General features: G+C 43.9%; 1 protein-coding gene across 2 annotated transcripts in view; it reads left to right on the top strand.

The window, feature by feature from the left end:
- GRID2 (glutamate ionotropic receptor delta type subunit 2) overlaps nt 1-18,034 on the top strand; it is a 2,892,146-nt gene that overhangs the window by 2,315,151 nt on the left and 558,961 nt on the right. The gene's annotated exons all lie outside the window — the stretch shown is intronic.

The raw sequence follows: 18,034 nt of genomic DNA, 5'->3' as shown, positions 1-18,034 counted from the left end.
TGTTTCCTGTCACCCTCATTGCTGCAAAAGCATAGTTTTGTGTCACCCTAATGACTTCAAAAGTGAGTGCTGCTAATGTCAGCTAAAATGCTGATCGTGTGGAAAGTTTGGAACAATGAACTGCTGACATTTTCCTGAACTGCTGAAATTTAGGAACAATGAACGTAGAACTACGGTGCAGAGTCCTATGTCAGGGGTAAGCATTGCAAGCTGCTTAAAAAAAACAAATCTGAAAAAGGTATATATTATATTTGTTACATTGTCTACACAATGGAACCTGCCCACATGCATAATTTCTAGTTTGTAACATGTTGGGGAGTATGCTGAACACTTTGAACAGACGCACACACATATCCAAGCATTGCAGACCACTTAAAAAAAGGCTTGAAAAAATTAAAAAATAGAAAAATGTAGCTTTTATACTTTTTGTATTGTCTACACCAGGGAACCTATGAACATGCCACAGTGCAGGTCTGTAGCATGTTAGGAAATATGCTGAACATTTTTTAACATACACACATATCCCCAAATGTCCCTTTTATATAGAGAGAGATTATGGATGGTATCTTAAACATTTGTCACTTAAAGTCAAACACTGATTAAAACTTCCAATAACAATCAAGGGTAGGATCTCCACTTAAAATGGGACTCTTACCGAAACTAGTATAACTAGTCCAAAATATCCCAAATTGGCTAGGTCATTCTGTCTTCAAGGAAACACACATTATTTTGTGCAAACATTGTCCTCCAGACTAGGCATGTTTCCATCAGCAACAAGTGCATTTTAGATAATTCATTCAACGTATTTCAAAATACCTTTTCACCTTTAAGGTTTTCCAGAGAGAGATCAGGGCACACTGGGCTGCTTCTGTTTATTTGGTGGAGGTAGAAGAAAGCCAGAGGATATCTAACTGCTGCATTGGCTCAAGATGGGGCTGTTTAATATACGGGGGAAGGTGTGGGACAGCTTTCACCAAAATAGGAGAAGGAGGAAAATATTGCTCTTTTGATTACACATGATATACATTTGGCATTCACATGGAAGGAATTCCCTGCCTGCACCATTCCTTAGGATCATATGACATACGCATGGTGACTGTTCCCTGCCGTCCCCTTCCTCTGTCTTTTGTAACATATAAGTGGTGGGTTTTGCACGTTGGTACCCTTCCACATTCTCATACATAATGCACATAGTGAGTGTTCCTCATCTTTACATTGTGTTAGATTTCCACTATTGCTATCATTGGGCATTTACTGTGGAGAGATTGTCACAGGGGTTATCATTCCATGGATTCCATCACATTCCTTCTCATCTTGTTTCCTCAGCTTCTGATGTGATGAAATATTCATGCACTGCAGCATTTTATTGCACGGTTGCAATATGACACAAAGGGAAGCAAATCATTTTGACTCAGGTGGAAGTGAAGTAGAAAGAAATGCATGTTAAAAACGGCGACAAGTAATATTCAGCTCCACCAATACAGTCATATGCACGTTTTCATTATCTGATAATAATCATGCTACTTAAAAAATATTAAAAATCTAAAACCATCAGAGTATATAAATGTGTATAAATGAGGTAAAATAATTGCACTTAACAATACTAGGAAAGGCGGCCAGACAAATGCAATCAGTAAATCACAAAATATAAACTTCCTGAATACTGTGAGTGAAAGTCTTAGGATTATGAAAGACCATGAAGGGGTCACTATAATTCTTTCTCCTCAGATAATTACCCAGCATTCCAGCGAACATGAAAACATATCCAATTGGAGCATTATACACAATTCCAGTTATGAATGCAAATAAAGCATACAAAGCAGTAATCGCAGTTCCTATAACAGAAGCCATCATTTGACCTGAAAACTACAGTGCACATTTGAACAGGCGCTGTCCCTGCTACAAGAGAGTGCAAATAATTCCCAAGACAGGCAGGACAGTGTGTTAAAGTATGACGATTCGTCAGTTGGCCAACCAAGCCATGCTTTATGGAGAAGAGTGGCTTTCAAGTAAAGTTTGTTTTGTTTGTTTTATTTATTTGTATAGCGCTCCAGTGCCAGAGGTAGAAGGGCGCTTTAAGAAGACGGTTACATAATAGATGAATATCTTTGTGTTACATAATTGATACCTACATACATACTTATACTATATACATATATTGCATAAAGGAGTACAATTTACAGTTAGCAATATACAATTTCAATGTGCAGTAATTTACAATACATGCAGCAGTTTACCGAGCGGGCGATGTGAGGTCAGGAGTCAGTAGTACTACTCTTTGGTCAGGAGCCATCTTATAACCTGCTTCCTGAAGATCTGGAAGGCTCGATAGTTTTGATGTTGAAAGGTAGGGTGTTCCAGAGTTGGGAGGCAAGTACTGTGAAGGTGGTTCCTCCGGCTCTTTTTAAGTGGAATCTGGGCACTGTCAAGCATAGCGTGTTGGAGGATCTGGTGGTTCTGGTGGCAGGTTTCATGGTGAATTTGTTAGCTAGATATGGTGGTGCTAGGTGATTAAGGGACTTGTACGTGAGGCAGATGGTTTTCAAGTCAATTTTCTGGCGTATGGAGATCCATTTGCAGGCTTTCCTAGCAGTGGAGATATGCTCTCGCTTGGGAATGTTTAGGGCTGCGTGCAGAGCGTTATTTTGTAGTACCTGTAGTTTGTTGATTACAGATTGATTAGCACCTAGGTACAGGCTGTTGCAGTAGTCCAGCTTGGATTGTATGAGGGCTCTGGTGAGACTGAGGCAGCTATTGGATGATAAGAAAGGTCTGCTGGCCCTGATGAGCTTGCTGGTATAGGCAGAGGCTGAGGTGATTATATTGGTTTGTTTGGAGAGGTTAGTGTTGGCATCCAGGTAGAAGCCGAGGGTTTTCACGCTTTTGGCAATAGGGATGGTGTGATCATCGATCGTGATGTTATTGTAGCTGGGACTAAGTTTAGTTAGGTTGTTGGGGGAGCCGACGATGAGGAGCTCTGTCTTCTCATCATTCAGGCAGAGGCCATGAGAGGCCATTCATGCCTGAATGATGGAGAATATTTTGTTGATCCGGGTAACGTCTGCTTGGTAATTGCCTGTGATGGTGAGGAGTATCTGGGTGTCATCTGCGTAATTCGTGTAGGTGATACCCAGACGGTCCAGTTGGTCAAATAGAGGATTTGTAAATATGTTGGACAAAGTGGGGGATACACAGGAGCCCTGTGGGACCCTGCATGAGATGGGGATGGGATTGGCTGCAGCTGTTGTTGAGAAGACTCGTATGGTTCTATTTGCCAGGAAAGATTGTATCCAGGTGATGGCAGAAGAGGAGAAGTGAGCTGCTGTGGCTAGGTGATTGCATAGAATTTCGTGGCTGACCAAATCAAAGGCCGTTGAGAGGTCTAGGAGGAGTAGAATTGCGACATTGCCTTTTTCTTTAATTTCATCAATCTGGCTTTTGAGATCAACAAGAACAGTTTCTGTTCCGTGTTGAGGTCTGAAGCCAGATTGACGTATTCCTAGCAATTGGTTGGATTCCAGGTATTCCTGAATTTGGATGTGGGCAACTCTGTCCAGGATTTTTAGTAAGAATGGGACTGTGGTGATAGGCCTGTAGTTAGGGGGTATGGTTGGGTCTAGGGATTGTTTTTCAAGAGTGGGAGAACCCATGCTTGTTTTAGGTTGCTGGAGACTGAATTATTGATGAAGGATAGGTTAATAAGTTTGGTGATGAAGGTGGGAAGCTCTCTAGCTGCATCTTTTATGATCTGGGTGGGACAGCTGTCCCCTTTACAGTTCGATGGTTTTAAGGAGGTGATCATTTTTTGGACTTCAGTCATGGTAACTTTCTTAAATGTGAAGCCCGATCTGGTATTGTTGGGTGTAGGTAGGCTAGGGTTAGTGACCTTGTTATTGGAGAGTTGTTGGCGTGTGTCCTCTATTTTAGTTTGGAGTCCTGTAATTTTGTTGTTGAGGGCATTTTGGATGCTGGTGCACCAGGATTTGTCTTTCAAACAGGTGTCTGTGGGTGAAGTAGGGTTTTCTAGTTCTTTCAGAATTTTGAATCATTCTTTAGTGGAGGACCCTGCCTGAGCGATCCTGGTGTTGTATACATCTTTTTTGGTACAAATGATCTCACTTTTCTAACTTTTGTATAGAGAGGAAATGTTTGTGAGGTTGGATTTGTTTTCCACGGGGGGGTTGGTCTTCCATGTGAGGTGTGCCTTAGCTTTCTTTTTTCTGAGTAATTTGAGTTCAGGGGTGAACCACGTGTTCAGATGAGCTTTTGGCTTGTCTTTACGTAGTTTCAGGGGGGCAATGGTGCCCATCGCCTTAGCCATGGAGTCATTGAAGGTGTCAATCAATAGGTTTAAGTCAGCCTTGGCTGGGAGAGCGTTGAGGGTGGATAGGACCAGAGGTAGTAAGGCTTTGGCATTGATATTGCTTTTGTTCCTGGTGAAACAGGCTGGTGCCAAGGGGTATTTATTGGGTAGTACATGATTAATGTTGACCTCAATGGGGATCAGGTGATGATCTGTCCATGCCAGAGGTTGGTGGTCTTTGCAAGTAGTGTTGCAATTGTAAGTTACTACCCAGTCAAGGATTCTGCCCTTTTGGTGGGTGGGAAGTACATTGAGTTGTGTGAAGTCATGTTCTGTTAGAATATTGGCTAGGGATGCAGCATGTGCATCGTTCAGGTCCTGGTAACCAAGGTTGAAGTCCCCGAGGATCATAATTTGTGCTGAGGGTTTAATGTTTTCAGCAATGAGAGATGTGAGGTCTTCTTCAAAGACTCCAGGGGGGCCTGGGGGCCTGTATATGAGGTGGAGGGTGATTGTGCTTGTGGGGGAAGTTTGCAATTTGGCAGTGAGTATCTCACAGGATGTGAGTGACACTGAGGAGGCTGATCTGAAGTCTAAGGAGGATTTGTAGATGATTGCTACGCCTCCTCCTCTAGTGTTAGGTCTATCAGCTCTGAGGATGGAGTATTTGTCCGGGATGGCTAACGATAAGTGTGGTCTGGACGCCTCATGAAGCCACGTTTCTGTTAGGGCTAGGAAATCGAGATCATTGGTGAGAATGATGTCCGCGATTTCTGTAGGGTGGGCAGCCAAGGATCTGACAATGAGTAGGGCTCCTTTTAGTGGGGGTGGTATGGGTTTATTAGGCGCATTGTGCTTCGTATTGGTTTTGGTATTAGGTTTGGCTTTGGGCCTAGTAGTTGTGGTGGGGAGCCTGGTGCCTAGTCTGTCATTGCGGGCTGTGAGGTTAGAAGTGAAGGAGGAGGGTTTTAGGCCAGGAAGCTTAGATGGGGCAGGATGTTTGGTGTTCAGTTTGGTATGGTGAGGCTTAGTGTTCGGTCTAGGGTGTCTGTGTGTTGTGTTGGTTGGGAGGTTAACTGCGGGAGTATGAGGCTGGAGGTGAGTGGATAGGAACGGGGACACGGATGGTAGGAAGGGTGTGGGGAAGGGGATGGGGTGGTGTCTTGGGCATCCGAGTTTGGCGAGGCCGTCCTGGTAGGTTATGTAACTGTTGCCACTGCAGGGTACATTGTCCAACGTGATGCAGAAGGGAAACATGATAAGGGCGAGCCAGGAGATCATGGTCTGGCCACAAAGGTGCGTAATGTTGGAGGCTGGAGTAGTAGTGCTAGTTGGAAGAGCAGCCCAAGCTATGATTAAAGGGAAGCTAAGTTCAGAGTTCACAGTGATACTAGAATGCAATGTGCAGGTGGGTAGGTGTAAAGCAGGAGAAGGGTTCACCTAGATTCAAGATACATCATGGAGGCTGAAGAGGGCTTGTGCAACAGATAGTTGAGCAGTAGGGGGGTCATCCTCAAAAGATATATGACCCCTAACAGAAGCTGCACTTGACTAGGTGGCATTAAATAATATGTGCTATTCATGCAACGACACCTGATCAAACGTATCCATGTGGCCCTTGTGGGCAAACCCACTCTTATCCTGCAGTTCTTATAGCATGAGCAAGGAGGAAGAGCTGGTAACTGGCAGTAGGGTGCAGTACAGTTTCTCCCCAGTTATCAATATAACACCTCTAATGTGGTACGCTTACCCTAGTGATCAGTAGAGAAAGAGATAGTTGGTTCAGGATATTCTTAAAACAGCATTTGTCCATTAGTGAGAGAAACCTCCCTGTTATGTCTAGGTCTGTGTTGGGGTCTATTGTGCATGCTAACATATGCCTCTCTTGACCTTAACATGTCCTGGACAAGATGGTGTAACTGTTGAAGCACCCCTAAATATCCGTTTTCTTAAGGCTTAGATAGCACTTCTATTATCTCAGCTATGTTATGCTAAGTCAAGTTATGTCATCTTATGATATTGGGTTTTATGTAGTGCACTGAAGCCATTGTGCTGGTCTCTTGACACTTTGGGGCCTGCGGGAAAATGGGGTTTGTTTGGCAGTAGAAGCAGTGTGAGCAGTGCAAGCCTCCTATGGTGTGGTGTTGATGTGTGTTGACTGGAAGAACCAAGGCTCTGTGTACAAAAATGGTTCTAAGGTTTTTGTTGCATAGCTTGTTGGAATGTGGCCTGACTATACCTTGAGGTGGATGTACATGTTGTGAATCTTGCCAATGTTTTTGATTGAATGTTTGAGTGTTATGGTTGTATTGCATGTGGGTTAGTGTGTTTGTTTCAAGCATGGATTTTGTGTGTTGACCGAAATGAGTTGGGGCATTTAGGGCCTGTGCTAATGTGGTGGTTCTCATCATTAACTGTAGAGTAATGGTACTCACAAAACCTATTCATGTGGGTCCATGTTTTTTCTGCATAGTAAAATATTTGTTTGACCATAATAGGCGTCTGCTGTTTTGTAATATATATCATTTAAGTGTGTTTAGTTTCTGATTTTATTGAATGTATATGTCACATAGTTTTACCTCTTACTGTGGTCCTTTTTTTCTTTTTTATTGGATCTGCCTATTTTTTGCATTGGGCTTATTAGGAATCTCATGGAATCATTTTAAGTCTGTGCAGCACAACACAGCTTGATTTGGCCGATGTTTTGTGTCATTGTATATCAGTGCCTTCCCCAAGCTTCTCATGTATCGAGTGATGGTGATAATCCTGAGAGATATGCCAGTGAAATTGTGAATTACCTATCACTGTGAGCAGATACTTGATTAAACCTATAGCCCAATGATATTACCATCTTGCTCAGTATTGGGCTCTTCTGGCATGGTTCTGCTGGGAATGTCAGATGACGAATGGCAAATTCAAAGGCCTGAAAATTCAAAAATTGGCCAAATCCTGATTAGTTCGAAATGCATTATAATAGGTCCTCCCTCCTAATGTGCTTAGAGAGGCAAAGCTTCACCTCACTGATGAGGCCCAACAAGGCTGAAACAGGAGTCTAGGGTTGCTGCTGGTACTCTTGTTCAGAGGAGAATTGATTAGCATTTCCGTGCTGGACTGCCTGGGTGGGTGGGACCAGACTGATATGCAAATGGGTATTTCTCCTCTATGAAAGGTACAGTGAGCTAAAACATGGTTGTAGACCCTACCGAGTGGGAACCTACCCGTAGAACAGGTTGGCTGTGTTCGGTCTTGGTAGAGCAACTCCCAGACCATTGATTATAATAATATGTTTAACAACCTTAAATAGACCAATCATTATTGCAATGAAAGTATTTTCACTATCAATTTTTCATAAAGCCTAAAACTCCCTGCTTCTCAGCTACACCGTGAATGATGAGACAAGGAGGAAGATGCTGCATCTGCCCAATTGGAAGCCGCTAGATATGTCGGGACAAACAGGAGTTTGACACTCTGGGAATTGGGAGGAAATAAGATCATGTTGTGAAGTAGCAGATTAAACAGCCATGTTGAATGAAGCACTCCTGACCAATAGAGTGGAGCCCCTTTACCGAGAAGATATATGTTGAACTGCCTTCATCGATCAAGATACAAGAAATGAAGGTGTGAAAATATACTGCAACATGAAGACGGGAGGGGCACATTTGATGTTGTATATTGTTTGTTGTCCTGGTGAAGGCCTTGGTATACGAAAGAAAGACTGGTTAGGTGAGTGTATTCCCTAAAGAGGGTCAAAACACATGGTGTTGATTTAATATTGTTGAGAGGTACCAGTGATTGACTGTATTCACTGAAAGCTGTATCTATAGACTATATAGTCTGACATTAATAGGTGTCACCACCAGCCGCACTCCTAGTGTTGTTTATACAGGGTAATCAGACCACAGTGGAGTGATTGTGAAAGATGAGTCAGAGATCGGCCAAGTATATGATACTTATGTCAAATTGAACCAGAGATTGTGATATTGCACATTAGTCCTATGCACTTTACTAACCCCCTGAGTACATAAAGATGCCTTTTATGGTAATTACGTTTTCCAGAAGGTTTTAAAATGTTGTATTCAAACAAAGTCTATTGTTTTTATATAGCTATGACCCTGTGGATCCACAGTCCTTTTTTCAAATGTTCCTCTTGGCTGCTGTTTATTGACCAGCATTGTGTTGGACAGCAGCATAACAATGTGCACTGCTACATAAGGAGTCCCGATGGTTACACCAGCTCCAAACACATATCAAGGAACTGAATTCATTTTTTTCAACCAGTTTCAGAGTATTTTACAGTAATTCTGGCAATATATAATGCTTCCAGTTGACACTTAATTTGACACTAGTAGAGGCCATTGCTGGGGTTTATTGATGATTATTGATTGGCCTTCTGGAAGCCATGATACTGGTGCTGACGTGGGGCCTTACGGAGTTGATGATCTGCAAGAAACATAAGAAAGCAGGATTCTTTAAGGATGTGTTAGCTGGTAATCTAGGGCAGTAGTTTTGGGTCATCTATCTCCTAATACAATAGATACTATATTGATTATCGTCTACATATGTTTCATATTTGAGGTATTGCCTATTTTAGTTTTGCATTAAGAAATCCTGGAAATTCGGTATCGCTTTTAAGTTGTGTTACTAACCATTAGATGGTAAGTCCATGATGGCGCTGCATTATCAGATATAACGCTTAACAAATGAGGTGTATCCATGGGGTCACGCATTAGGGTATGACTGATGTCATCACATTTCCCCATAGGACATGTGATCAGGAATATGGCCTCTGTTAAGCGACTTCAATTCAGCAATCCCAAGTCAGTGCCTCGTCTAGGACGCCCAAGGGAAGCCCTTATTTATATATTTTTATGACAAGTTATACTCTGGATGATAAACCCTTATATAACGCACCTCTCTTAGAATCCCCCTGACCCCACTGAGCCAAGAAGTAGGTTTGTTTTGCAAATTAAAAAGGTTTATTTAAAAAATTAAACAATAGATATATATCACACTTTTATAATAAATTAATATTTGATATCACACTTAGACATATGACAGTGAGTGATCAACAATGGATGATGTTATACTAGCACACTGGGTTCATTACTTAGGAGTAGTTTAGAGGATAAGGTAGCTGAGAATGCTTTATATGGTACAAGGAAAGGCAAGGTGGGAAAAAAAACAACACAGGAATAAACTTGATATGATTTCAGCAAAACATAATATAATCACTTTTCCCCTTTTGGCAATTCACCCTCCCTCTATGCAATGTAAGGAGGTGGAAGTAACACACACAGTCTTCAGGAATACAATCATAGTACAATACGAATTCAGTTCCCCCCTTGCAAGCTTAGAGAAACAGGGATGATTTTAAACACAGGCAAAGTACTTTAATGGTGGTATGCAAAGAACGGAAAAATATGCTAAAAATGATTTTAATTCCCTCTAGAGGTTCAGGGTGAGTGAGAGATACTTTAAATCAGTTCAGGCCAGCCCTATTAATGATTCGGGGATGGTTACCAGGTTGAAAACGGAATTCCGTAATGGAAGCAAAAGACAAATGTTTTTACATGTGGCTGGAATGAAGCGAAATGTCAAATCGCGGCAATTTAGTCGCGTATGTCAAGCGCAATTACCAAGGAACTATAAGTAGTAGCAAGTCGGTTTAGAGCTTGTTGGAAAGCTTAAAAGAATCTCAGCTTTAAAATAAAAGTCAAATCGCGCTTCTATCACAAACGGTTCAAGAGATACGGACGATTTTGTGAAGGTAGATTTTCAAAATAAAAGTAAAGCTCAGAATGACAGATGACAGTTTTGCAGCTTTGAATCAACAGGAGGGACACGATTTCTATGATGCAGTTCTCAATAGGTTAAAAAAGTTTGAATTAGATTATTTTAAATTAAGAGATTGGTTTTGCACAGTTCTGGCTGAGTACTCACACTATATTTTAGACAGGAATGCGACTTCGTCATGGATTGGGTCAGGATTGGCTGCAGTTCTCTCGCCACTGGGTACTGGTTCTGTGGTTCTGCTCACAGCGATCTGGGTCAGCTCTCCGCACTGCACAGTGATCTGGTCTCTCTGGATCTCTGGTCTCTTTGGATCTCTGGTCTCTGGAGATTGATGGATTTGAAGTCTGGAGTCTCCCGGCAAAGCGTCCCACAAGAAAGTGGAAAGTGAATGTCCCTGTCTGGCTTCCAGTGGCTCTTTTTATGTCTTTTGAAAATGAGTGTGGATATTAACTTTCTGTGCCCAACCTACTCACGATTTGATAGGTCAAGGATTTCTCTTTGACCTGATTTGAGAAGGGAGAAGTGAGTCATCCTTTGTTATCAGGTGTCATCTTTATGGCATACAGAAAGAACACTCTGCTTTGCTTTTACCTTAGAAAATCATTTTCATAACTAAACACATTTCCCAGATACACAAGTGGTTGACATTACATGTACAGATTGCAGATGACTTGAGGTACATTTGTGTTCAACTCTGATCTTCCTAAGAGCTTGCATTCAAAAATGACAACTTATTTTCGTTTTTAGTTGGTTTACCAATATCGGACGTTTACCAAAAATGGCACAAATGTACACCGCCTTTCTACACATATTCCAGTAAATGTCCATGTCTCTAGCTTAAACCCAGTGTCTGCAACATGAATAAATTGTGGTTTCGGTCACAGAACATCATACGGAATTGAGTTTAGACTCAAATTGTAGGAACATATTCCATTTTAAGGATCTCCAAATTATACATTCCTGTCATCTGGTTACAATTAGTTATCAGTGTTTTTATAAAACATATATTTGCCTTCAATTCAATTCACAAAAAGTGTCTGGCCCGCCCCTAGGAACTGGGTGAGTCAGGGATCACAGGTCTCTTCTTCCAGGCAGAGCTCTGTTTACAGTCCACACCCAAATCAGCATTCTCCATTCAATTGAAAGAGTCTATTGTGTTGACTGAGGTCCGCAGACCAGGGGGCCATTCTGCATTTGGTTAGCATGACCATGTGATCTCCTGGGCTGTTGCTGGTAAGGGCTGGTGTGAATTCTTCCCATGGACAGAGGCCCTTTGAACTGTTTTAATTGAATCAGACTGCCTCCTGGGAACAAACCTTTGAAGTCCCAGCTAGCTCAGGATGCTGTTTAGCTTCTGCAATACAGGTCCCCAGTCAGAGTTAAGACCGCTAGTGCCGGTTTGTGGAAAATGCAGTACTGCACCTATTTTTGGGATCTGTCTTGAATTAATACATTTCCAAAAGAAAGGATTTTACTTGATAGTATATGATCCTTGCTTGACATGGCATTGATGTGGATCTGTAGTAGAGTAAAGTAAAACATTCAACCATAGTTGGATTTTTGTTTGGTGGTTCCGGGCCTATGATCTTAGCAATTTTTGACATTAATAAAAACGGGTTTTGAACAGAACCATCTTTCTTTGCACTGGTGGGTGGCAGGTCAGGGGCCCATTTTGCTGTGCGCAAAACTGCACGGTTCTCCAGGATTCTGGCGCAAATGTGGGCTTTTCCGCCCTCTTGGATTTCCTAAGCCCACAGCACCAAATATTGCAGCATAATAGTCCAAATGTGGGTCATGACACCCAACAAGACCCCCCGCCCGACTGCGCTTTGATTTCGAGTCGAGGGGGAATCGGGTGCAAAGGATGTTTTGATCCACGCTCTGGTATGTCCGCATCATCTTCTTCCAATTCCACAGATGGCACAGTTCAGCATCTTTTCCTCCATCCGGTTGGATCGATCGGTTCTCCTCGCCTATCCTGATGGGAATATTGGGCGGTACTCTGGGCCCCTCGGATCTTTGCTCCCGGTCCCCGGGTCGTTCTCCTTGGTCAGTCTCCATGGTTTCATCTCTCCTAGGATAATAAAGCAAAGCGGCAATACACATTCCTAGACATTTTTCCACCACTATTAATGGTGTGGCGAACATATACATATTATACATCCGGATACATTTTGCAGTCCTATTTTACAAAACAAGCTATAACAGGAAACATTTTCATACCAGAATCATGATATTTTAGAGACTATATGCGGGATATTTTAGGGTTGGAACTGAATTACTCTGGAGCGGCCCCCTCTGGGATTCCAGAGGATTCCTCCAGTTGCTGCAGAGTGTGCCTGGGATGGCAACACTTTAGCTGATTTATATGTACCACTTGTCTTCCCCTTCCGCCAGACTACCTTTGGGGATGCGGATCTTATAAGCTACTGGGGAGATCTTGTCTATAATTTCAAACGGTCCCTTCCATGTAGGCAAAAATGTTCGCTGTTTGCTGTTTGGCCTGGTTTATTTGGAAATTGTATAGATAGACCCGGTCTCCCACATTATATACTTCCCTGGAAGTTTTCAAATCGTAATGGGTCTTCATGCTATCAGCTGATCTTTCTAGATTCCGCTGAGGCATTGATCAACGTCTGCTCTTGGGTCCTGTATAGCAAATACTGGGGAAGCACCATCTTGCGTCCAGTCATCAACTCAAATGGTGACATTTTAGTTGCAGATGAAGGGGTAGATCTGATGGCCATTAGGACCAGTGGTAATTGGATATCCCAACTTGGCCCAGAATCTTCCACAAACTTTTTTAATATGCTCACAATGGTCTGGTTGTAGCTTCCTTTTGACCCCCAGTATCTCCCACCTCTTAGTCATTACTTCGCTGGTAAAATGGCTACCTCTGTCTGACTCAAACCTTTGAGGTAGACCAAAATGGGAAAAGATGTGGTTAATCATCAGGGCAGCTGCTATTTCTGCCTTGCAGTTTGGGGCCGGCAGACATTTCACCCACTTGGTAAACAAGCATGTGACCGTCAACATGTACTTGTTTCCTCTAGACGAGCGAATCACAGGGCCTACAAAGTCGATTTGCAAATCTGACCATGCCAGTGTCATCCCCCTCTTTTGGAGAGACGCATGGTGTGTGAGGGATGATGGCTGAAATTGTGCACACACAAGACACCCCTTCAAGTATTGGTTGAGGTCCTGCCCCATGTGTGGCCAGTGTGCAACCTCTCTTAAGATCTGCAGTGTTGTGTGAAACCCCCCATGACCGGCTGTGGCCGCATCGTGGGCGTGACTTAACATCAGGCTTTGGAATGAGGTAGGAACCACCCACTGATCATGGCCAGCCTTGCCAACAAACAGTCTTGGATTCGTAACATTTTTGGACATTTCATCAACACTCTTAGGTCCTCTTTCCCAACTTAGTCGGTATCCATCAGGGGAAAGTTCTCAGGGTCCTCAATGTGTTGGTAAAACTTACCAATTATTGGATCCCCCTTCTGAGCCGTAATTAAATCAGCATCAGGGGTCTCCTTACTCCATTGTGCAGTTGAAAGATCGTTGTGAGCATTTGTCTGGGACCTAGTGATAGCAGTGACCTGGATTTCCCCCAACAGGGACTCTATTTCTATTAGATCCCCTTGGATGGCCCCGGTTTTGGCCAGCTGATCAGCTAAGTCATTTCCAGTTTTGCCTGGTCCCTCTACTTAGGAATGACCCTTGATCTTTTTCCAGTAGATGGTCATCCCATTTGATGTGACCAGATCATCAATGTTTTGGATCAACTTCCCATGTTTCAAGGGTTTGTTGTTAGCACATAGCATGCCTCTGGTTTTCCAATTGACCAGGTGCTCCACGAACCCGTTCCGTACATAATCCGAATCTGTGATTATGACCAGTTTGTGGAGTCGATGTTGGACAGCAGTGAGAATAGCTTGATGCACAGCCATCAACTCTGCTACTTGACTACTTCGGGGACAAATTTTGTACCCAGCGGAGGGTTCTGGGGACTCATTCACCCATGCATTCCCTACGCCGGCCACCAGTTCTTTTTCCCCGTTGTTGTCAACATGATAAGAGCATCCATCCACATAGACAGTGGGCATTCCCTCACACTTGTCCTCTTCAAAGACTTTGTGTGGGGAATTAGACTTTCTATGTTGTCCTTGATTTTTAGACTTTCGTCCTCGAGACAGTTTTCTCTGGCACAATCATGCAAGTCAGTCAGACCTTGCGCGAGGGGACTCTTCTTGTTTTGGCCATATCTGACCTCCACAGGAAAGCCTTGCATTGACAGAATCCAGGAAGTAATTCGGGAATTACTCACATTTCCGGCCCGGATTCTGTCACTTTGGAGATATTGCAGAGGCTGGTGTGGAGTCTCCACTATGATGTGTTCCCCCTGGATGAACGGGCGGTAATTCTTCAATGCCCACACGGTTGCCAGGAGTGCCTTCTCACAATCGTTGAATTTTTCTTCCACAGAGGATAAAGTTTTGCTCGCATAGGAGATTACTTTATTGACCTTGTCATGCTTTTGGTATAATACTGCTGTCAAGCACGTATTAGAGAACCCGGTCTCCAGGAAAAACTGCTTGTTTCTGACAGGGTAAGCTAGGCAAGGCGCTTGTGAGGGGCTTCTTTTGAGTTGTTTTACTGCCTCGGATTGTTCTGGACCCCATTTCCACTTGACCTCCCACTTCAAAAGATGAATCAGGGGTCTGGTGATCTCTGCGTAGCCCTCAATGAACTTTCTGCTGTAATTAGTCAGTCCAAGGAGGCTCCTTAGTTCCCGCAGAGTTGTGGGATCTTTCAGTTTCTGAAGTGCTTCCACTTTCTTTTCCTGGGGACAGAGACCCTGAGGAGTAATCTCATGCCCCAAGAAATTAACACGGGTTTTACACCACTGTGCTTTTTGGAAGGAAGGTTTTGCTCCGGCGGCCCTCAACTGGGTCAGGACATAACGGATCTCTGCTATGTGTTCCTCAACAGTTGAGCTTTTGATGAGGACATCATCTACATAAGCCAGGTTACCCCTCGCACCCAGGTCGGGCATGGCCTTATGTAGGAACATTTTGAACTCATTGCCGGAGTTGAGGTCTCCGAAGGGAGTCCGGGTCCATGTGTACTGCTGGCCCCCAAAGGTAAAAGCCAGTTTGTATTGGTCCTCCCTACTGACAGGCACAGTCCAGTATCCATTGGTCAGGTCTATTGCAGTGAATACCTGTGACCTCTGAATCTGGGCCAGCCCTTGGTCAATGTAGGGCAGAGGCCATCGGGAAGTATGGACCCGTTTGTTGAGCTCCCTAAGGTCGGCACAAAGTCTCCACTGGCCGTTTGGCTTCAATATTCCCAGCACCGGATTATTGAAGGTGCTGTGTATTGGACGGATTATTCCCTGGGACTCAAGGTTCTTAATTATTTCAGTAAGGGACTCCATGGATGCGAGAGGCAAACGATATTGCTTTACAAACACTGGAGTCATTCCAGGGTCCATGGGAATTGTTGTTGTGTGGATGTCGGTGCGACCACAGTCATATGAGTCTACCGCAAAGAGATCTTGGAAATCCAAGAAAACTTGTTTCAACTTTTGCTTCTGTTCCAGAGTCACGGAGGCATCAGCTAGGTTGACTCTCTCTTCCACCATCTGCCTGAAACCTGGAAAGACTTCTGGTTTTGCTATCTCAGCGGCCTCCTCCAGCTGGGTGGAGAAGTCCCTGGTCAGAGTGCTGATTTGGACTGGAGGCTTAAGGTGGAAAAGGCAGCCCTCATGGACCTGGAAAATCACCTCATCCCTTCTGAAGTCACATCTTCCTTACCATAAGGGCAAGAAGTGTACACCAGAAAGTTCCCCCCATGCCGGGTAAAGATCCTGTCTGGTGTTGTATTGTCATCACTGTCACTGTCAAAACAGTCCTTGGGGATTGGTCCTAACAGTTAATTTCCGAAATCAATGGAGAAATGTCGGTCATCAACCGCCATTCCAATAATGGTGCCTGCGGCTAGATTAATACCCTGTAAGTCGCTGTTATCCACCTCTATTGGAATGGTGTCATGTTCTATGTTGACTAATGGTGTTGGGTTTACCCCCAACCCTTGCTGTTGGAGAGAAGCATTTAGATGCATATAAGCATCAGGGTATTTCAATTTTTGTCCCCTTTTAACTTTCACTTCCAGGGAGAATTGTCGGGTCCTTTCTGGGATGGTGACTTCCTCTTTAACCTGAATTTCAACTACATAAGGTAACAATTGAGCTGACCTAAATGCTTTTTCTGGATCATAAAAGCCCATGGGATTATCCGCTAATCAGGACCAAGCTTTGAAGTTTATTAGGTCCAAACTAATGGCAAAGCGATTGAGAATGTCACTGCCTAAGTAAAAGGCGGCAGTGACGTCTCACACAACCCAACAATTATGGACTATGCTCTTGTTTCCAATGGAGATTTTGAGCATACACCTGCTTGGCAGGAGATATTGGGAATTGGGTGCTTCCAGGTCCATTTCGAATTTGTCTATCAGTTTGAATGTGGGAATGGCTGGATCTTTTGGGAGTTGGCGGAACATGGCTTCGCTGATGAAGCTCTTACCGTTGTTCACACACACTCGAGCGAGAACAGAGTCCTTCCCATCATTTAACTGAACAGAGATGAACAACTACTCTCCAATTTGCTGAATATCAGCCAGGCTCTGAGCTGATTTCACATCTTTCTGGACTATAGGAGTGGGAGTGTCTGATTGTGGATTGGTAAAGAATTTCAGAGTATTTCCTTCCAGTTTGGAATACCACCTTAAACTGGAAAGAAGGTTGATTTTCAGAAATAGAGAGGACCCCCCATCACCAGTCTGTTGTCCTACTGCTATTACTGTCACGCCTGGAATTTGGTTGTTCTGGAAGTGAAATTCTACTTGGTCAGATTTTTGTTCAACCATGTGGCAGGTGCCGTTTATGCTAACATAGTTGACACTCTGCTTTAAATTTGTTGGTCGGCTAGTCTGGGTCCAGAGGACCTTGTTTACACAATCTATTAGGGGTGACAACCTTCTCAGGAGGTCATTCCCTAGTAAACAAGGGGTGCCCTCTGGAGTCACTACTATGACCGGGTGTTTCACCTTGTGTCGCCCAATTTTGATGTCCAAATCCGCAGTCCCCTCGACGGGAATTTCCTTCCCGTCAAAGTTCTGGAGTTGTCCAGGAAGAGAGGTGAGAGGAATACGGAAATTCTCCCCCCTTCCTGCATTTAGTTCATCAAAGGCCGTTTTGGACAGAAGGGTAGCTTGGGATCCAGTGTCCACCAGTGCCAGAATTGTACCCTGCCCCTGTTCTTGTACCGGGGCATAGTATCTTCCCTCCTTCTCCTCAAGGGGGCACAGATAATGCACATTTTTGGACAACTGGTGGGCTAATTTTCTGGTTTTGGACATTGCGTGAGAAGAGATTTGGGCAGAATTCTGTGGAGAGTCATGGGAATCAGCAAGAAAAAGTTGGCAACTTGAAATGGTTTTGGGTTCCCCTGGTTCCGGTTCTGGGCCGCCCCACCCCCCTTTTTGGAGGCAGTCATCAGGATGGGTTTGACCCATGGGATTTTGGGATTGTTGGTTCTGGGATAGAATGATGGGCGGCGACAGCTCAATCCCCACATCTACCCAGTCTATGGATGCGGTTTTAGGTTCCCCTGGTTCCGGTTCTGGGCCGCCCCCCCCCCTTTTTGGAGGCAGTCACCAGGAGGGGTTTGAACCAGGGGTTTTCGGTATCGTTGGTTCTGGGATAGAATGATGGGCAGAGCCAGCTCAATCCCCACATCTACCCAGTCTGGGTTGGAATCCCTTGGGACCCATTTTTCCTTGGGAGGAGTTTCCCCATCTCTGAAGGAGAAGATCCTTTTCCCAGGATCCTCTGAGGACCCCTCTTCCTCAAATTGGAAGACATGTACCTTCTCC

This window comes from Ambystoma mexicanum, chromosome 6q, assembly GCF_040938575.1.
Source record: "Ambystoma mexicanum isolate Mex_15411 chromosome 6q, UKY_AmexF1_1, whole genome shotgun sequence".
Taxonomy (NCBI): Eukaryota; Metazoa; Chordata; class Amphibia; order Caudata; family Ambystomatidae; genus Ambystoma; species Ambystoma mexicanum.
The sequence above is the reverse complement of the archived record's forward strand: the minus strand, read 5'-3'. Positions and strand labels throughout refer to the sequence as shown.